This window comes from Ascidia mentula, chromosome 4, assembly GCF_947561715.1.
Source record: "Ascidia mentula chromosome 4, kaAscMent1.1, whole genome shotgun sequence".
Lineage (NCBI taxonomy): Eukaryota > Metazoa > Chordata > Ascidiacea > Phlebobranchia > Ascidiidae > Ascidia > Ascidia mentula.
Genome location: NC_138569.1, coordinates 1,297,095 through 1,320,119, shown reverse-complemented (window position 1 = coordinate 1,320,119; position 23,025 = coordinate 1,297,095). Strand labels below are relative to the sequence as shown.

The 23,025-nt window shown below is 36.8% G+C and overlaps 1 protein-coding gene across 1 annotated transcript in view; it reads right to left on the bottom strand.

Annotated features, from left to right (window-relative positions):
• Nucleotides 1-23,025, bottom strand: part of LOC145899869 (uncharacterized) — a 194,946-nt gene that overhangs the window by 60,943 nt on the left and 110,978 nt on the right. The gene's annotated exons all lie outside the window — the stretch shown is intronic.

The following is a 23,025-nucleotide window of genomic DNA, read 5'->3' as shown; positions in this document are numbered from 1 at the left end:
GTTCAAATTGCTGACAGTTTATGGTTTGTCTATGAAAATAAATTAACTTGTAAAGCCAACATTAGAACAATTACAAAATATAAACCATTATTGTTTAAATAGTGCAGAACAATTATAAATTGGTACATGAAAAAATGTTGAATTGTAAACAACAGAACTATGCTAAGTGCTCAACCATTCATTGGCTTTGATGCACATTAATACAAATTGTATATTAGGAAAAATTTCAGCAATTTGTACCAAATAGAATTTCTATCTTTTTTTGATGATGGAGCAAGCATTGGAAATTAAACCTTTAAAGTCATACATATTAGGTTGTGATATCCGGGTATGTTATTTTATGTTTTCAGATTTCTGCTAATTAAAATAATCACGAACAGAGGAAAAATCCTGATAGACAATCAGTGACAATGCTACGAGCTACAGACAGGGTGTACATACTGTTTCGACCTGTAAGATCTTATCAGACAAATAGCATGCACTTTGTGGTACATTTTGGTCAATGTCAATCCGTTGCGTGTGTCTATTAGTGTAAAAGTGGATATCTATGAGCCTGCTAGTGTGAAAGCTAGCGCAGTGACACAGTCAACAGCTACACCTACGCTTATCAGTGTGTACACCTTGTCTGCAGTTTTTTTTACACTGGGGTGTGTGGAGGGTGGCAAATGTAAAGAGATATAAAAGACAAAATAGAAAGAAACAACTAAAAGTATGTTTTACAAAAGAACTGTTCTTTAAATAAATGTGGAAGTTTAAGATCGGAATAGAGAAGTAGGTTGCAATTTTGGAATAGAATTGCTGCAGCCAACAGACATCCCTTCACTGAACACCAAGTCATTAACAAGTTAAGCAAGATATTTAAAATAAACAAAATTAATGATAATTACATTTTTCGCCACCAGATACCATACAAAACCACAAGTAAGGTAATCGAATGACACACTTCAAGGTAAAGTCAATCTTAACAAACCAAATTTGGATCAATTAAGATTTGTAATCAATGATACATTTTGCAATAGCTTCCAAAACAAATTATTCACACAACATGTCAAACAACACTCTAAAACATGCAGATCTGAATGGACAAACTATTTCTAATTATCACCACATGCAAACTTTCTATGGTGCCAACTTACACTGAACATCAATGTTAATCCTTGTTTGAAAAGATCCAAACTCATCAGAAGACTTGCATACATATGTACCAGTGTCATTTGGTGTAATATTTTTCAACAAAATGCTATCATTATAAACATCTATCTTAACATCAATCCCATCTTTTGTCCACTTAAAAGTTGTACCAAGATAACTCTGGTAGTCGACAGTACGATTAATAATCGCAGCATCAATTTGACTAAGAAGCTTTGTTGCATTGCTATCAACTGCCTGATCATTCACTGTTATCTTTGGTTGTCCTGAATATCAATTATTGAGTAAAGAAAGAAAGTGTGAAGTTAAAAATCAATAACTTACTTATCGTTGGAACTGACACAATTGAAATGGTTTTGTTGGCAGATATACCAATGCCATTAGTGGCTTCACAAGTTGCATTTGTTGAATCAATAAATTTCTGTCTATGCTGCATGAATTGTTTCTTTCATTCAAGTTATCATATGACCAAACACATTGGGATCGGGGATTTGAAACAACAGTGCAATTTAATCTTGTACTAGTGTTTTGCAGAATAATGTACTGGTTTTCAGTTTGCTGAAATAAGCCCTGCACAGTGATGTTGAAAATTGTAGGTGGATCTGAATGTAATTAACACATAAAGACATTAATCTCATTTTTCAAGGATTTTTAAGTGTATAATCATTGTAATAGATGATTTTAACACTTCGCACAACTAACGACAACTTAGGCTGTTTTTTGTTTCTTAATTAATAACATGTAAACCCTTTTATTGTAAATAAAACAGCCTCTTAGGGCAGGCAACAAAATAAGCAGAATATAAACTACTGAAGGACGCATATTGGTATTTCTATAAAATTAAATTTCGGTTGTTGGAAATTCCCACTGTGTAGGGCGTAGGCCTTTGTCACAATGGAAAGGGTACGTCACAAAGCAAAGCTGTGATGCATAGGTGTCAATTTTACGGTTGAATGAGTGCACATGCAAGTGCTGTTGTCATGGTAAATTTTAGGGTGTTTGGGGCCATTTCAATCTTAGTGATGGGTGATGCTGAAAATTATGGTGAAATTGGAGCACAAAATTCAGGTTGTACCTGTGGAAAAATGAATCGTTTAAGTGTCCAATCATTCGTGATTTTATGAAAGATCCATCCCAGATCTACAAATTTTGATCAAATTTAGTTCCTCGAAAAATGGTTTAGCCACCCCCTGGGGTCATTTGCCCCCCTTGTTAGTCAGTTTTTGGGTAAAAAAAGCAATAAAAAATGTAAACTGGATTTTGCAGAAAATTTATTCATTTAACTTCCAACTCATTTGCATTTTTGTGTAAGTTCCAACTCTTCTCAATGCAATGGCATCAAATTTAGTTGTTGAAACACCCCCCTGGGCTGTTTATACTTTTTTTCTGGCATTTTCATTGCAATATTATTCAGTTTAGTGTCTGATGGGCAGGTGCTTTACGTAAAGTTTGCTTTGCTGCTTTTATTAGGTTAAAACTTGGAATTTATGTGATAAAGACTTCTTTACAGTTATCCACAAACCTATGCCTGTACTGCTTTAAAGCATTGTTTAGAGTTACATTTTAACTACCTTAAATTATATACATATTGATGGTGTAAATCAGTACCAGGACTCTGTGAAGTGAATTTCAATTCAATATTAGAACAAAAATACTTTTAATATTGAAAGTCATAATTGTAATACTTGCACACTTCCACAAACAGTGAATGCAATTTTCAGTGCTTCACAGTTTCAAGAAACCATTTGTTGGTTATATCATTAGCTTGAGGCAAATTAAACAGCCAATAGATACGAGATTTTTAGATATAAAATAATCAAAAATGCATGCATTAATATATTTACCGGTATAACTTCTGCAGTACTGAATTTCATTAAATTTACTTTTTAGGACCCTGTGCAGTAAGTAAAAATGAAAAAAATCATCTCCTGTTCTTGGTATAATAATTATTTAAACGTGTTCAAATATACAAAAAGACCTCCTGGTGAAATTATATGTTGCAATAGTAAACAATAATTAAAATTCTACTCACAAGATACATTTAATATTGCTGGTTGAGACCATCCCCTGTCAGGGCTGACCTTTGTGTAATTTGTAAGAGCTTGACATCGAATCATTTGCCCATTCATTTCATGAGTAAGTTGAAATTGGTATGTCCGGCCCTTAAACAAAATTCCATATGACTAGAAACTTACAAAGCAAATCCTTAAATACAAATTTGTTGACAGCATATGTTATCATCTGCAAAGATGTTAGGTGAAACATAAAACAACATGTTTCCCTTGCTATTCAGTGAGCCTTGTCAACAACACAAAAGCAACTCACATTAAAATTATTCTTTGGAAAATAAGTAAACTATAAATGTTTTTTTTTAAATTTTATATGTAATCCAAGTTGCTTCTGGTCACTATTCAAATGAATGTAATTTGAGTTTGCAAATTAATATATTTTATGTCAATAATGAAGTGTGGCAAAATTTTTTTTATTGCGGATTATTTTTTTGCTTAACAAATGGCACCTACAGTAATATTTTTCAATTTATAGAACTACAGAACTTCAATTTTTTGACTTCACATAGAACAATTTCTAAACTTACAAGGGGTATTGTTTGAATTTTTTTTCCATTAACTTCAACAACATATTGATTCCCGGTAGGTATAATGCTCTGGTTATAAGTGCAACCAACGTCTATTGAACTACCAGCTTGTCCAGATACACTTCCAGTAAGGCTTGGAAATGGAGCTGAAATAAATCAGGTCACTTCGTCTTAACATATTTCTAGCTATAAAACACCATCGCCAATTGTATATTAAACCAAATATATTTACCAAAACATTTACCATGCACAATTTTGCCATTGTTTCAATGGTTTGTTCATTAACTCTTTAATGGCGGCCTTATAGCAGTAGCAACCACTTTTCAAAGCATAAAATCATTTTACTTAACAAAACAATAAATTTTATATTATATATAATAGTGAAGGTAATTGTACTTCTGTCGTTGTACATGGCAAAAATATGTTGCAAACGGTAACCAATACCCTTACAAAACTTGAAGCCCAAGAATGTACATTTCGCACAAAAGCAATTAAACAGTTATGTTAATGCTGCATAAAACAGTTTTTTTTTGTATTTGTATTTTTATCAGTTACATAACTGTATATTATGTTACATGTTTACTTGATTTGTAAATTTAAACAAAGCAAAGTATTGTGCTTGTGCACATTCAGCACTGTAAAAACAAAAAAATATATATCTTGGTAACATAATGCATGCATACTGCATTTTTATTATGATTATCACAGAATAAAAATCATGAGAATCCCCCCCCCCCCCAAAAAAAATATGTATATATGTATAAACAGGTTTTTACACAGTACCTGACCAACATTCCAATCCATCTGCACCAAACCATGTTGCATCATTTTGACAAGTTGTATCATTGATGACAGAAGTTGAGTTGCTGTAAAACAACTCCTGTCCTGTTTGGCATTTAAATTGTGTTGATGCACCATAGGTTTGATTATTTCCAACTGTGCTTGGTCCAGCATTTGAAATCACACTGGGACAATCTAGTAAACACAAATACGGATATTATGTCTCTGGCTCATAAAATATCTCGGGCCTATTAAACTTAAGTAACTCAATAATAGTATAATGACCTAATTACTTACATTTGCTAAACAAAATAAATGTGTTGATGTTTAAAGGTGAACATTGAAGGGACACAGTGTAGTTTGCTGGGCTGGATGTTAGAGCAGCTGCAACATATGTTGAAGTGAAACCTCCAGAATTGCTTGAGCATTGAATATTAGATGGGAGATGGGATGGAGGCACACATCCAGTTGGTCCTAAGAACTGGTTTACAACTGAATTCACGTTCCAAAAACAAGATGAGGTTTCTTGAGGTAGCATAATTGTGAAGATTGGGGAAAAGTTCACAGCTACCCTTCCTTTGTTTGTTAGTCCATGGGATTCCTGGATTTGCTGTGCAACTGAAAAAAATAAATATAATTACTAATGTGAACACAGACAAACAAAAATATGTGGCTTAGTGTAGTTTATTAGTGATTATATTATACCAGTAGAATTCATATTTAGTAAGCCACAACCCTATACTCCACATTTCCATACAGCCACCCAACTTTAATAAGTACCTTTCTATGCCCTTTTCTAATTTAGTTGATTTGGATGGAAAACAACATAATAACCCTAAACTCCAATTTATTACCAGAATAATTTTGCAACTTTCAAGACAGAGAGCTGCTGTTTTGAGACAGAGAGCACAAATCTTGTCACAAAATACTCCCCTTTACAGTATAATTATATTATTACAAGTAATGACTGTAAAGAAGGCTATCAGTTACCTGTTAAATAAGACCAAGTACAATGTTTTTGGAAAGCTTCCTATTTTAAATATCGATGTCATTTCTGCTACCATAAAAATGTAACAAACACCAATGTTTTATATTGAATTTTATCACACCCTAATATTAATTGCTATATTGGAAATGGTGGCTGTTTGGATGCACATTCTAAATGTATACTGACAGGCAAATAACATGTGTTCTTCTAAATAATTAAACCTGGTGTTGTTTATTGTTATTGGTAAAATATAACTTACCATTCCACCAAAAACATTGGTATCCATTAGTAAATAGTGCAGTGTTTTCATTAGGTTACCAAGCACTTACCAATTTTGCAATCCGAAAAAGCACAGATTACTATCAAAAATATTGCTAAATTCAAATCCATTCTTAGCTGTGTAAACAAATTTATGACACTGTAGTTGATCTTTTCACACAGACAAGTGCTGTAACAAAAACACAAAAATCCAAGAGAAGATGTATAAATATTTTATCAAATGCAATTCCAAAGCAATCTGAGCATCATATACCATCTGACTTCTTTTACTTAGTCTGAAATACTTTGCATGGTGTTGTGTACACTGAACATAACAATATTCAGTGGATATGGTTAGCTCCAATGTGAAAGGTGAAACCATTGGCTGCTAAAAAACTGCTTTGCGTTATTCAACACATGTATTTTTAATATTCTGTTGATATATTGTTGTTTTTGTGATGTTTGTACTTAATGCATTCACCGAGACGTTTACATACGCTTTCACGTGACTCTAACGACCTTTTAATAGAGAACAAGCTATCTGAAGTGGAAGCAATAAAACAATTAAATAACACAAATGCATATCTGTGTTTACTACAAATTCTTCTTCGCCGCACTGAACTAACTCACAGGTAAATTCTTATTGACGATAATAAATCTAGATTTCAGTGAGCCCTTGTGTGCCTTTACTGGTGCCCAAACTCTGCAACATTTCTAGAATTGCAACCAATCTTTATTTTTTGGACTTACAATTCTCTGAACATTTACCGTACTTACTCGATTGTAAGCAGCCCCCGATTGTAAGCAGCCCTCGAATGTAAGCCGCATGCGACAGTGTTACAAAATTAATATAAACCGCCATCTAATGTAAGCCGCACGTAAATGCTAAAGGCAAAATTAGGTGCCCTACAACAATAATTGTTAACAAATCTGTCCTTTCAAATTGTCAGGTACGCTGATGACTGTGTTTGATAAAACGTATTTGTACGACCGAGCGAGTTAAACGTGAATTTCATTGAAACTCAGAGCCGCAGACAAAATATCAGCGTGACATTAAATAATGTATCACTGTTTGCATGTCTGCTTACATTTTTTGCTTCATACAGATCAACGTCCTTGCTCCATTTTTAGTTTGGGATTGACCAGTTGGCAAAACCAAGGTCAACGAGCTGTAGACGGCAAAAGCTGTGCTGCTGGTTTAATTTCCATGTATAGTTTTTGATGATTTGGCTTGTTTGCTTATCGACATGCGTATAGCCAACCCTGCCTAGAATTACCAACTTGACTTTTTTTTGGAATCTTGACAGACGGTTTACTCTTTGGTGCCATTTCGTCTTCTCCGGTTATACTCCACCCATTTTAATGCATAGTTTTACGACGATTGACTACGCCTATTCCACACAAGTTTTTCCCGAAACCGCGGCGCAAAATCGACGTCCAAGCAACAAAGATATAGACAAACACTTGTCCGGTGGGGAAGCTGTGTAGGGAATTCGGCTTGTCATAATTCGATACCTTTTGTTTGAACTTGTAATTTCGAAAATGCTTCCAACTCTTTTACATTTACACCCGTGTATTATATCGCCTCCGTTAGTTATCTCGCTTGTGTTACGTCTTGCGCTACTTCTTCTAAGTCTCCTTTGTCGCGTAAAGTATTTCTTTTTTGTTTAAGTATTTCTTTGTCTTTGATATCGCCCTGTATATTGACTCTTTCCACAAATAGGCAGATTCAAACGTTCGGTCTAACGCAGATCGCAGTGACTTGCAAACATAGAACTAATAGTAAATATTCGAGTTAGTCACGATAGCGCACCAAACTTCCAGGCCTCGAATCATGTTCATCGGTCCAGCAAGCTGTTAAGCTACCTTCGCTGATGGAAAAAAGAGGATTTGACTCATCTGTTTCTTCTTCAAATTTAGACAATGTTAGAAACACATCTAAAGCATCAAATTTGGGAACAGTGTCATCGACTTCATCTGTATCCTTAAAGTCCTCGAGAACTGAGAAGTCGAGTTACGGTCGAAAATCTGATGTCTTTCGCGATAGAAGAAAGCTGCTTCGCATATTCGGAACTAATGCCATCTAATGGCTGTACTTTTAAAATACTCACAAGGCAATCTGTGAGTTGGCCATAAATTAATTCAGAAGCAGAACAATCAAAGTCAGCGTTACGAATTCCAAGCATAACTAAACTAAATCGTCATAAAGATCTTGGGGCTGCTTTAAAGGCGTCTGTTCAAACGTTCGACCGCGTCATTTGACTTCACATTATAACTCCAGGTATAAAAGCATTCACAAAAGTCATCAAAATCACCCGAAATGAAGTCAATAAATATGCGAAGTGAAACTCTATAGAGGTATAGCTTCAAGCTAACTGCTAAATCTGCCTAGCTATATACGTTAAATATATTTATGAAAATTTGATTCCCTTATCGGTCGGACAATGTAAACGTGGAGGACGGTAAGTTACTGGGATTCAACATATTTACGCAAAGGAGGAATATTGTGAAGATGAACTTTGAAGGTTTTTCCCACTGGAAAAAATAGTTTAAATTGCAAGGGTTAGTCGCACCACCTGTTTTCTTGGTTTCCAGGGGTTTCAAACACGAAGGACGCATATTTGTATTTCTATGAAAACAAATTTTGTCGGGGGGAAATGCCTACCTTGTATTCTGCCCTCTGTCACAAGGATGACGTAACAAAGTAACCGGTGATGCATGAGGGTTAATTTAATGATTGACAGAGCAAATATTCATGTGCTGTTGCTAATGCGCACTTTAGCGTCTTTCGGGTTTTGGTAGATTTTGGACATTTCGAATCGGGTCAATTTGAATCAAATCAGTTACTTGGTGCATGGTCAGTCACAGAATGAATTTACAGAAAAATGAATCGTTTAAAGCTGAGATCGGGCACCTTTTTGGCTAAAGGAGCCTTGGAGCTACATATTTTTAATTGTATTTCTGTGAGAACCATATAAAATTTTCAACACTTAATGCAATTAACGTGTGCATTTTAGGCAAAACCTTACAAAAACGGTAAATGTCTGAGTTTACTCTTTGGTAACACTTTACAGTTAATGCGACTTTTATCGGTTTGTTGTGGTTGATTGTTACAAATGGATTGTTACGTTATGGAATATTACAGAAAAAGTTTTATTTTTATTAAAGTTCCAACTTAAATTTATCTGCGAGCCAGATGCCGTCATCAAAAGAACCTCATCTGGCTCGCCAGCTATAGGTTCCCGACCTGTGGTTTAAGTGAAAAGCCATTTGTGGTTTCATGAAAGATCCATTCCTTCTCTACACATTCTGTGCAAAGTTGCTTGCTAAAGAAGTGCTTTTTAGACCCCTGTTCTTCCAGGAGGTGGAACATTTTATGAAAATATTAGGTCCCTATATAAGTCACAAGACTCAGCAACGTTTACCGACAGACAAGCAAAACAGCCGACAGGTCATTATTGCAGAGGACCTTGAAAACAGAATTTCTAACTATACGTGTTTTTTTCGTCTGTTCACTTGTAACAAACTAACCTATTTGTGCAGTTGGTCGGCTGTTACAAAATTTCCCAACTTAGGTGTTTTAGTATCTCACTTTGTAAAAATGTGACTTTAGCGAATATTATTTATCCGCTAGAGAGCGTTAAGAATGTATTTACCGCAAGAGATATTTTATATTTCCGTTCATACTTTTTCTTGGATTTGGAATTTTCAGATCTGAGATACATAACTATAAATCGGCGTGACATTGTACATGATTAAAGGCGAAATTGACAACTGAAAGAGCTTTTAGTGCAACAAAAAACATATATTAGCTACGTTTCACAATTATTCTTGCTCTGCTAGTTCAGTTTAAAAGTTGTGTTTAGTGCGAATTTTTTCAGAAGTTTACAAAAATCTGTTTCAGATGAAACCATGACGCGAATTACCCTTCATCCACAATAAATGAAGGGTTATTCAACTTAAAACAATGTTTGGGTGGCAAAATTTTGTCGGATATGTCCTGAATTTGGTGTTAAAATTCGCGTACAGTAAATGGGAAAAAGTGCCTTAATATTCCAGATTTGTTCTAAAAATTTGTCTACTTGACAGACATAACTCTGTCGCAATTGTGCGGTGACTGATGCGGTGACCTTTAATTCTAAAAAAGGCTCTCACCGAGAAAGTGAAAGTAGTCGATTGTTTAAACATCCATATCCACCCTGTACACGAACCATGTGTATTATGAGCATTTTACACAACGCACCATCCCTTATGCCTTAGCAAACAACACATAACCTTTTGTATGACCATTTCCTAGTTTTCCTGTACATATACTGTGTATGTGACATTATTACGTCAAGCAATTAATTAAAACCAACTTTTTCGAATAAAAATGGTTAACCAAACTTTGTGGCTTGAAAATGACGCAATATATTTTATTTATTTAGGGCTAGCTTGCGCATTTCTTGCGGGAAAAACAATTTAACAATACACTGGGATGAATATGTGCGTACTATAGATTTGTGTGACCACTGGGCAATATGATAAAGCCTGGCGTCATTGCACTCTTTGTAACGCTTTGACAGGCGTTAAAATGTAATAGAAATACTTCCTGGTTGACTGTATAATGTCGAAGCATATCTTGGTTGCATCAGCGCACAGTAACCTATTAAACTATCCAGTTACAACCAAGTATTAATCATAGCAATCAAAGCTGCGTTATGACAATGATTCAAACTCAGCATTGTCATCACTGTCCTTGATTCACATGCAGGAATTTATTAAACGACAACTAAGTCGTTTTAGTCTAATGACACACCCTGTTTTTTTGCAAACTAAAAGGTATTTGTGACACTATACTGTTTCTTGTGCCATAAAAGTGAAGCAATTCATTGTATAATGCGGTCGGATAAAAGCCATCACAGTACATATTAAAAAACTATGTTTGTGCAACTCCAAAGGTTCAGCTAAGTTATAAACTTATTACATTGGTAACTCTTGAGCAAAGAAGGTGGTGGATAGCCAAGAAAGCAAAACACACAATGCACATGCTTTCTGGCGAACACGAAAGTGCTCTAAAGGAAAGAAGTCCTTGCCTGTAAACCACCGCCTTTGGCGTATTCGTCACAAGCATGTTGTTTTAACGTAAAAACGCTACTTCATATTGATCACATTAGTTTAATCACTAAGTAAGCGGCACAGTGATTGTAGCAATGGATTAAATCGCCATAAATCCGGGAAAATTACAACAGTGTTGGGCTACACAAAGTTGTCAAACCAAACAATTTATGACGAGTAAGAGGCGCCAGATAAAACAGAATTTTTATACAATACAGTATAGGCTATAAAATCGTCCAAAACTCTTTTAAGTATGGGAAAGAACGAAATGAAACGATTGCACAAACATTAAAACTCTACATACGTTCGTTATATCACGTTGCGTAATCTATAGAAATTTCGGCGTCAGTGTAGCAAACAGTCTACATTTTGACACTGCATTTGATTCAATATTTGGACAGTAACCTTGAGTGAGTACAAATACTTTCTATTTGATTATTATGAAAATTTGTATTGTGTATCGACCTTTGTGTAGATTTTTTGGGTGTTTGGTTTCGGGAAAACTGTTTCTAATAAATCGTCAAAAGAAACTAGGCAAGTTAAGTTGGTAAGGATTATCAGACACCCTTGTTGGTGCGGACTTGAACGCCAAACTAGGGATATTGTACACATACGGCGTCAAATGTCATTCTTGCATACAACGTTTTAGGGATCTAAACGTTACAAAGAAATCTAAATAAAAAAAATGTGCTACAAAGAAAGAATATATTTTCGATATCGTTATAATTTTCAGTTGTAAATCCGTCAGGTGCTGTTTAAATTTCTAAATTGTTGGTCATTTATCTGAGAACAGTTTTCCTCTTAACAAGGAAGTGTTCCTGGTTTCAAAACCTCCTTGTAATGAATCACTTAATTACCGCCCATTCTCCTATTGCTCACTATAGGTTGGCGATAGAAAAATCCTTGTAATAGAAACTCTACGCAACGAAGATCACATTCATTTAATTACAATATTAAAAACACACAGTGATTGACAATAAGTAAACTCATTATAAACTGTCAGAGTAAAAAAAAACATGAATAGAAAACAAACCGATCAGGGATTATTTCAAAGGAGAATCAACATAAAGTTCTTTTTGGAAGCACAGGCTGGACACAGTTTTCTTAGAACATTGTAAGTTTACACAGGAAAATAAACTAGAAAACAAAAGGAGAGTGTTCTCTTCCGTGAGGTAAAACTGAAACCCTAGCAGTATAAGGAAGAGAATGGTTTTGCTCGGACATATCAGGAATTTTCAATCTACAACTTTCCAAAAGTTTTCGAACCAGCTTCAAAATCAAACAGAAATCAAAAGATGCTAAAGTTTACCACTCAAATGATGTATGATCATATATAATACACAACACTTTTACATAAACAGTGCACTGTAATAATTTGCACAAACCCTTTTAGCAGAGAAGTTAAACACAAAATTTAAGTTTATATCTACTTAAACCAAATGTAATTCTAGAATGTAGTAGTGGTCAGTACATTCATATTCTCTCTTAAATCTATATTTAAAGTATTTCACTGCGCCCAAATGTTTCATATGCTGATGCACTTTGGTTTCCAGTTGTGTTTTGATAAGTTGCCACATTCTGATACTCAGGTGTGTTTTCATACGTGGGTGAATTAGGTTGTGGAGGTGTGTTTTCATACACATGTGTGTCCAAATAAACAGGTGCTTGCTGTGAAACCTTAGCAGGTGTTCCTTTCATGATGTTACCTGTAAGTTCAAATCAATATGAAACAAAACTTTGGGTTTAATAACCCAACATTATAAAACATGTTACAATTTCACACTTACCTGTTGATCTTTTGAAACAAAATACTGCAAGTATTATTGCAAGAATCACAACAACGACTGCTACAGATATTCCAATAATCATTCCCAGTTGGCTGATAGTGATTGCAGATACTGTTATTGTAATCGAGCTTGTTCCAATTGAATTTGTAACTGCCAGAGGGTAAGTTCCTGTAGGCTCCTAGAGCATGAAAACAAATACAATTACAACCACCAATGTTTTATACAGCTTGTTTTGGTATTGCACAGTTAACGAAGCAAATTAATATTCTACTTAGAATGTTATAAAATTAGATTACAAACTCTACACCCAGATATCTGTAGGTGACCCAAATGCTTATTTTAATTAAAGTTTTCAAACATCGTTTGTGCAGCTACCACACAATATTTTCACAAAACAACTTCTTGGACGTGCAAAGCAAATGTGCAATGACAAGTGTACAACGTCTTTTGTTAATTTTAATTTAACATAAAATCTTTTTCTATGTACATAATTTTTTATGACAAGAAATTTGATTTGTACTCAACAAATGTTAAGTGTTTGGTTATTGGTTTGTCATGATCACTTTCATATCATAAACAGTAAAACTTACATTAATTTGATACGTGAACCCCTGCTGATTATTTGACATCCATGTAAGATTTTTATTCCAACCTCCTAAAAAAATATTTTATTGAAACAAATGTTTAAGATAAGTATTCAAGCATTACAAACCTGGTGATATTAAAACAGATGCATTAGGTGGAGGATTTGAATACACAATAATATTACATGGTTGGTTTGGTTGGCAGTTCAAATTGCTGTCAGTGTATGGTTGGTCTATGAAAATAAATTAACTTGTAAAGCCAGCATTAGAACAATTACAAAATTTATACTATTAATGTTTAAATAGTATAGAACAATAATTGGTACATGATAAAAAATGTTAAATTGTAAACAGCAGCATTATGCCAAGTGCTCAATCATTCATTGGCTTTGATGCACATTTATACAAATAGTATATCGGAAAAAATTCTGCAAAAAGGGAATCAAAAAGAAACAGCTTGCAGTGATTTTACAAAACAACTGTTCTATACTTAAATGTGGTGTTTTACGATTGGAATTCATGAGTAAGTGGCAATTTTGGAATAAAACTGCTGCAGCCAAAAGAAACCCTTTCACTGACAACCAAGTTATAACAGGTTAAACAAGAAACAAAATAAATGATAATTAAATCGTTCAAGCTCCACCAAGATACCATACAAATTCCAAAAATAAGGTAGTCAAATGACACACTTAAAGGTAAAGTTAATCTTGAACAAAACAAATTTGGATCAATTAAGATTTCCACTGAATGCTACATTGTGCAACAGCTTCTAAAACAAATTATTTACACAACATGTCAAACAACACTCTGCTTTTAAGAGAAATAATGAAACATGCAGATCTAAAAAGGTCAAGCATTTCAAATTATCACCACATGCAAACTATCGTTGGTGCCAACTTACATTGAACATCAATGTTAATCATTGTTTGGAAACTTCCAAACTCATCAGAAGACTTGCATACATATGTACCAGTGTCATTTGGTGTAACATTTTTTGACAAAATGCGATCGTTATTAACATCTATCTCAACATCAATCCCATCTTTTGTCCATTTAAAGATCGTACCAAGATAACTTTGGTAGTCAACAGTACATTTAAATTTAACAGCATTGCTTTCATTGAGAAGCTTTGTTGCATTGTTATTAACTGTTTCACCATTAACTGTTATCTTCGGTTGTCCTGAATAAGAATATTTTAAAGAAAAAAAAAGACCAAATCAAAAAAAAAAGCTTGAAAAATAACTTACTCAATGTTGGAACTGACACAATTGTAACAGTTTTGTTGGCAGAACTACCAATGCCATTAGTGGCTTCACAAGTTGCATTTGTAGAATCAATAAATTTTCTATCTAAGCTGCATGAATGGTTGCTTTCATTCAAGTTATTATAAGACCAAACACATGTGGATTTGGGATTCGAATTTGCAATGCAATTTAAGCTTACACTGGTATTTTGCAAAATAATATATTGGTTTTCAATTTGCTGAAATAACCCCTGTGCAGTGATGTTGGAAATTGAAGGTGGATCTGAATGCAACAATCATATCAGAATCAACAAACAAAAAAACCTGCAGTATAAACTGGGAGCTATCCTCAATAAAGACCCTCAAATGCCGCCAAACAGTGGACTTCTCTTCTTCTGCGCATTCTTTGATTGGTTTATTAGGTGGTAATCGCGGTTTTGCTGTTTGGCAGCAATTGAGGGTCTTTGTTGAGGGTTGCTTCCTGATGAAAACATTTCATTGATTTAACATTAATTTTGTTTTTGTTTATTTTTATTTTTATTCTTTTTTTAGCACAGAAACTGACGATGTCGTCAAGGTGAAATTAATATTTCTTTTAAATTTAAATAAGATCGCACTGCTGCTGATAGTCCATCACTTTTTGTGAGTTATTGATATTATCTATACATTTACATTTTAATAAAAAATTGGTATAAACTAAATAATTTGAACACATTTATACTAAATACGTACATTTATAAACTAATAAATTTAATTGATTTTGATCTTTATAAAAAAAGCATATGAAGTGGTTGATGCAGATCTCAGGTCGGGGTAAATACTCAATAACACAGAAGGGTAACAATGTATCACAATGGAAATAACTGAATTATCTTCTTTTGGGTTATAAAATGTTTATAAGCAATGGAGTCAATATTATCTTGGAAACTTACATTGTACATTTAACTTGTGATGAGATGACATTCCAAGACTGTTATTGACTGCAGTGTACATTGAATTTGCTTGACAGTAGACTTGCAGCTCATTCATATGTTGTTGAAGGGGTAATTTGTACAAGGAACTGACCTTAATTGATAAAAAGAGTTTTTATTTGTTTTTTTCTTTATGTGCTATTTCCATATATTAACAAACCTGTGTTTTAATGTCTGAGCCAACATAGAAGGTGAAATCAATTACACTTGGATAAGTGGAATGAGAAATGTTACATGTCAAGAAAATATTTGTTCCAGAAACTCCATAAAAATTTCCAGTAAGTGACGGTTTAGGATCTTTGAATAAAATATGTTGTTTTACAACATTTCACAATGATGGAATGGTTTCATATGCAGTATTTATTCCATTGTAAGCTAAAGTTTTCTACCCTACTGTATGTGTGGCTTACATGTTTAATGTTGCATTTACATATTTTTTCCACAGTTATATGTTTCAATGTATTTCACCTTTAACTTACTCCTTCACATTGATATGTTTTATCGCACAAGGTTATCAGTGTATCCAACATTTTGAATGACAAACTTGTCAATAATTATTGTTGTAAAGCACTTAACTTTGCCTGTAAAATTTACTTGCGACTTGCAATATTTTTTAACACATTCGTATGTGGTTTTAAATCCAGTAAATGTGATAATGTTTCATTTTAATAGGCAAAATATATAAAAACAAAACATCCATAAATGACATTTACTACCAATTACAACAGTCTAGGTTTATAATATGTTTTGCTTTAAAAGAATCATAATTAAAAAAAAGTAAAGAAATCTCAAGCTGCAAAACTATTACCTGACCAACATTCCAATCCATCAGCGCCAAACCATTTTGCATCATTTTGACAAGTTGTATCTCCGATACCAGGAGTTGAGTTGCTGTAAAACAACTCCTGTCCTGCTGGACATTTAAACTTGCCTATTGAACATGATTTGATTTGATTTATTGATTGGTATGTAAAACTGTTGCTCTTGATGATTGGTCCATTAGCATTATATGTATTTGGACAATCTAATGATATAGGAATATTTTTACTTTTAGAAGTTTTTTTTACATTAAATAAACACACTTTCTTTATTTTTAGATATTTATTGAGTCAAAGTTTATAAAATAATAATTCTGCATGACTAAACAGATTGTAATACCACCTGATAGATGAGGGGAACTTATCAGTGACTATGTTGTTACCATACTTGTAACACAATGCTGTCAATTGTTCAAGACGACATTCCCTTGTTATTGAGCAAAACATCACTTAAGAAAGCAAACACTACAATGGATTTACAACATGACACTGTTACAATGTTTAGAGAAAAGGTAAAGCTATTGGTTTCCAGTAATGGACATTATTGTTTGTACATTTTGCCTCGACGAATGAATAAGAATAACCAATGTGAAAGAATTTTACTGTTTGAAGATAAACTTTCCAAGTCAAAGCTCACCAAAGCAATTTTGAAATTGCACAAACAGTTTGGTCACGCATCCAAAGGCAATTTGGAGAAACTTTTAAAAAATGCTAATTCTTGGCAGGAAGAATACACTCATATAATAGAAAGTGTGATTGATAGCTGTGAAGTGTGTAAATTACACAAAAAGCCACCTGCTAAACCTGTTGTTGGATTTTCATGGTCAGAGAAATTTAATGATGTTGTGGCTATGGATCTACATGAACTGGAACCAAGTTTGTGGTATTTTCACATTGTTGATATGTTTAGCCGATTTAGTAGTGAAGTAATAATTCGTAACAAAAATGCGTCTACCATTGTAAAATGCTTCATGAAGTATTGGATTAGTATATTTGGGGCACCGCATAAAGTTTTAAGTGATAATGGTCTTGAGTTTAATAACTCAGAGTTTCATGATATGTGTGCTAATTTTAACATTGATATTGTGACTACTCCTGCTTATTCTCCGTGGTCTAATGGGTTGTGTGAAAGACACAATAAGATATTGACTGACATTTTGTGCAAAGTGAAAGCAGACATCAAATGTGATTGGGACATTGCACTGGCTTGGGCATTGAGTGCCAAGAACTCAATGATTAATAACAATGGGTTCAGTCCAAATCAGTTGGTATTTGGTGCCAACGCAAACTTCCCTACAGTGTTGGTTAACAAATTACCAGCACTAGAAGAAAAGGCCAACAGTGAGAATGTTGGTATGCATATTGCAGCTTTGCATGCTGCAAGAAGAGCTTTTGTGGAAGCTGAATCGTCCGAGAAGATTCGGAGAGCATTGAGATCTCAAACCAGAAAGACTGGTGAGAGGTATGACATTGGTCAAAAAGTGTACTATAAACGTGATGGTTCTCCATGGAGAGGACCGGCTCATGTTTTAGGCCAAGATGGCCCTGTTGTTTTTCTACGACATGGAGGACAATATGTGAAAGTACATGTTTGTCGTATAGAACCTGCTGATGCGAAGATTTCTGTAAGAAAACAAAGTGGAGATGACGTTGAAAATTACAGTTCGTCAACTGATGAAGAGGAGATTGTAGACAAGGAAGTTGAAAGAGATAACACAGCAAATGTAGATTCTCATGTGCCTGTTAAGGTTAAGGGCTCTCTGGTGAACAAAACAGTGCTGTTTAAGCAAAATGGAGAAGAGTTCTCAGCCAAGGTTTTGAGCAGAGCTGGGAAGGCCAAGGGGAAATACAAGAACTGTTTCAACATTGAGTACAATACTCCTGAGAGTAAAAAGGGTATGAAAGAATGGAAGAATTTTGAAGAAGTAGAAGATCTGGCTGTAACAAACAATGATTGTAATGTGGTTACAGAACATGTATACAGAGCTGTTTCTAATACAGTTTCATTTGAAGAAGCGAAAATGGCAGAGTTAAAAAGTTGGAAGGAGAATGGTGTTTATGAGGAGGTGGCAAAAGGTGGGTTGCATTTCTTTGAAGTGGGTCTTGTCTCTTAAAGAAACTAATGACGGCATTAAACCTAAAGCAAGGTTAGTGGCCAGAGGATTTGAAGAGGTTAATCAAGATTACTTGGATAAGGAGTCTCCCACTTGCACCAAAGATGGTCTTCGGTTGTTGATGTGTATATCCAGACAAAAGGCCTGGAAACTGAATTGTATCGATATAAAAACTGCTTTTTTGCAGGGTGAAGCTTTAAATCGAAATTTACATGTTGTGCCGCCGAATGAGGCAAACTGTCCACCAGGCACAGTTTGGAAGTTAAAGAAGTGTGTGTATGGATTGGTGGATGCTTCACGTTCATGGTATGACAGAGTAAAGCATTTTATGATTTCAGTTGGTGCAAAAATTAGTTTGTTGGATCCTGCTTTATTTTACTGGCATGACGGCAACAGTTTGCAAGGTATGGTGTCAGTGTATGTTGACGGTTTTATGTGGATTGGGTCGAAGCAGTTTGAGAGTTCTGTTATTGAACGTATTCGTCAAACGTTTAAAATCGGCAAAGAGAATCAGAACAATTTTAAGTACATAGGACTGGAAGTAAACGAGGGTTAAGGCATGATCAACATAAGCCAAGCTGAATATGTTGAACAATTAAAGCAGATGAAGATCTTACCTGCAAGAAAAGAGAAACTCAATGATGAGCTTTCTGTGGAGGAAAAAGATATTCTGAGAATGAAAATTGGTCAGTTATTGTGGTTGTGTACTTAAAGTCGACCAGACTTAAGTTTTGATGTTTGTATGCTTGCATCCAGATGTAAGCATAGTACAGTAAAGGACATTCTTGATTGCAACAAAGTGATCCGAAAGGCTCAAGCAGATTGTATGATGCTAAAGTATCAAAATCTGGGACACAATCAGAATTTGAAGTTGGTTGTCTATACCGATGCTGCTTTTGGCAATTTGTCAGATGGTGGCAGCCAAGGAGCCTATCTTTTATTTTTGGTTGGGGAAGACAACAAATGTAATCTTTTAAGTTGGCAATCAAAGAGGATTAAAAGAGTTGTAAGAAGTACTCTTGCTGCAGAAACATTGGCAATGACTGATGGCATAGATGCTGCCATATACTTCAACTCACTCTGGTGTGAGATAATGCAGGGAAAGCAAATGGAAACAAAGCTTCCAGTACAAGTGGTGACAGACAACAAGTCGCTATACACGGCTGCATATACAACAAAAAATGTAGCAGACAAACGTTTGCGTATCGATGTTGGCTCTTTACGTGAAATGATCAATGACTGCGTCGTCACAGAAATATTATGGGTACCGACAAAAGAACAGTTAGCAGATTGTCTAACAAAGAAAGGTGCACAAACTGCAAATCTTGGAATAGTACTTTCCACTGGTTGTTTTTCTTCAAAAAACAAAAGAGAGTGAGATTGTTAATATTAGTTGCTGTTGTACCTTGTATTCTACCCTGCTGGTTTGGATGGATTTACCATGTGACCATGTGACCTTGTGACCGAATGACATTGTGGGTTGGTGATGGTCAAAGTGTTGGTGCTCAGTGCATTGTATGATTGTATTGAGTTAGGTGCATGGTTGTAGCAAGTTGTTTTACTTTATAGTTAATATTAATTTATATACTTGTTTTATGATTCTATTTGAATAAGGTTATATTTGAATATGACATATTGTAGCGAGGTGTTTATTCGAGGTACAAACTAATGGAATGACACAATGGGCGAATAAACCACGAGGGACGAGAGTAAAAGAAAAAAGGCAATTTGTCCGGTTCGCTGTAGGAGCGCAAACGTAGTTAGAGAGGCCGCTACATGACCCCCCTCCAGAAACGGACATATATCAACGCTGAAAACGAAGTGGAATACGAATGTTGCCACGCGTGCGCGTGTGTCTGCCTGAATGTGAAAAGTTGGGCTGGTGCTCCGGTGGGCCCAGTGATGTATGCGAGGGTTCAGGTGGAACCAGAAAAGGCGGAGTCGAAGTGTGCGAAACCGGCTCGGACAGCCCCGGGTCGGATGGCGGTGGGTGGTGCGTTGATGTCGGGGGTCGACCGCGGCGAGGAGGCACAGCCACCTGTACCGGTTGTGTGAGGTCGACATGTGCAGGCTTCACACGGTCGATGGAAACGACCTGATTGTGTCCACCAATGGCAAGCGTAAAAGTCTTGCTATTGCGATCAAGGACGCGATATGGGCCATCGTATGGCGGCGTAAGCGGGGGTCGGTGTCCATCTTTGCGTACAAAAACGTACGGGGTCGTGCTTAACGCTTGTGGGAGCATTGTGCGAAGGGAACCATGGCGTGACATCGATGTCGGCACCAGTTGACGCACTGTGTCCCTCAACGATGGAATGACATCTTGAGGGGTAGGAAAGGATTGGCCGAAACGGAAGAAATCGCCGGGTACCGTTATGGTAGAACCGTAAACAAGTTCGGCCGATGATGCCTGCAGGTCTTCTTTGGGAGCAGTCCGGATGCCAAGCATAACCCACGGGAGCTGGTCTACCCAGTTGGGGCCTGCTAGCCGTGCCATTAGGGCGCTCTTCATATGCCGATGAAATCGCTCCGCAAGGCCATTAGCCTGAGGGTGAAACGCAGTTGTTCGGTGTAGTTGGATTCCCAGAAGTTGGGTGAAAACCGTCCATAACTCCGAGGTAAACTGGGGGCCGCGATCCGATGTGAGGTCGGAAGGAATTCCGAAACGAGAAACCCAATGGAACGCGAAGGCTCGTGCACACGTCAGGGTGGTTGCATCTGGCATAGGAATTGCTTCCGGCCATCTGGTAAAACGGTCAACAATGGTAAAAAGGTACCTGTTTCCCTGTGAAGGTGCGAGAGGACCGACGATATCGACGTTGATCTGTTGAAAACGTGCACGACAGGGTGGGTAGTTCGCCAGAGGCGCACGAGTGTGGCGCTGGACTTTTGCCCTTTGACAGTGGATGCACTGTCTCGCCCAAAGGGTGACCTGGCGGCGTAAGCCGTGCCAAACAAACTTGGATGCGACAAGTTTGCGTGTAGACCGTATCGACGGATGCGATAGACCATGTATTATGTCAAAAATTTTGCGTTGCCATGATGTTGGAACAACTGGACGGGGTGAGCCGGACGAGACGTCACAGAGGATGGTGGTCCCGGATTGATCGAGCTGTATGTCCTCTAGTTTAAGGTTAATGACAGCAGTGCGATACGCTTGAACTTCGGGAGAGGACTGAGCGGCTGCCAATGACGAATAATCCAAATCCAGAGGTAGTCGAACAGCATCAATGGAACCGCGCGAGAGTGCGTCGGCAACGTGGTTTTGCTTGCCTGCGATGTGTCGCACGTCTGTGGTAAACTCTGAAATCGCGGTTCAATGACATTGTTGTCGCGATGACCATGGAGCTGACACTTTAGTAAAAGCAAAAGTCAAAGGTTTGTGATCCGTGTAAGCGGTAAACACGCGACCTTCCAGAAAATATCGAAAGTGACGAATGGCAAGGTGCAAGGCGAGTAGTTCTCTGTCAAAGGCACTGTATTTCTGCTCGGGTGGTCGTAAACGTTTGCTGAAAAAGGCCAGTGGGCGCCAGGCATTGTCAATAAATTGTTGGAGGACAGCTCCAATGGAATGCTGTGACGCATCGGTAGTTACAGCGGTCGGCGCCTCGAGTAAAGGGTGGTGCAACAGTGTGGCACGGGCTAGGGCGACTTTTCCCTCTGAGAAAGCCGAATTTAGCTTGTCACTCCAAATCAACTTTGTAGGATTGCCCGAAAGTGATTCGTAGATTGGTGACATTATGCGTGCAGCCCCAGGAATAAAACGATGGTAAAAGTTTACCATACCTGCGAATTCTTGGAGTCCTTTGATAGTAGTAGGGCGAGGGAAATTCTGAATGGCTTCAACCTTGTTGGGAAGAGGTCGTGCACCGTTGGTGTCAACCCGATGTCCCAGAAAATCAATTTTGGATACTCCAAACTGGCATTTGCCGAGGTTAATGACGAGGCCATGATCTGAAAGCTGCTTAAAAAGGCGTTTTAAATGGTCGTAGTGCTCGGAGAGGGACTTGCTTGCGACGAGTATGTCATCTAGGTAGACGAACACAAAATCCAAGGATTGACATACCGTGTCCATAAGTCGCTGGAAGGCTTGTGCCGCGTTTTTCAAACCAAAGGGCATGCGAAGAAATTCGAAAAGGCCAAAAGGCGTGATAACCGCCGTTTTCGCAATATCATCCGGTGCCACAGGAACTTGGTGATAGCCGCGAACAAGGTCAATTTTGGAGAAAACTCGACATCCGGCCAAACGAGCCGAAAAATCTTGGATGTGGGGGATAGCGTAACGATCAGGCTGGGTAGCAGCGTTAAGACGGCGGTAATCGCCGCATGGGCGCCACCCACCGGACGACTTTGGTACCATGTGCAGGGGCGAAGCCCATGGACTGGATGAGCGTCTAATAATTCCCAGTTGTAGCATGTTGTGAAATTCCTTCTTAGCGCGGGCGAGCTTTTCGGGAGGAAGTCGTCGAGCGCGAGAGTGCACGGGTGGTCCGCTGGTGGGGATGAAATGCTGAACTCCATGCTTAGGAAGCGACTGCGAGAAATGGGGAGAAGCTATCCCTGGAAATTCAGCCAACATTCGAGCATAGACCGATGTGCCTGCGGAAATGGCGTTAAGGTGGGGAGCCGATTGCGCTGCT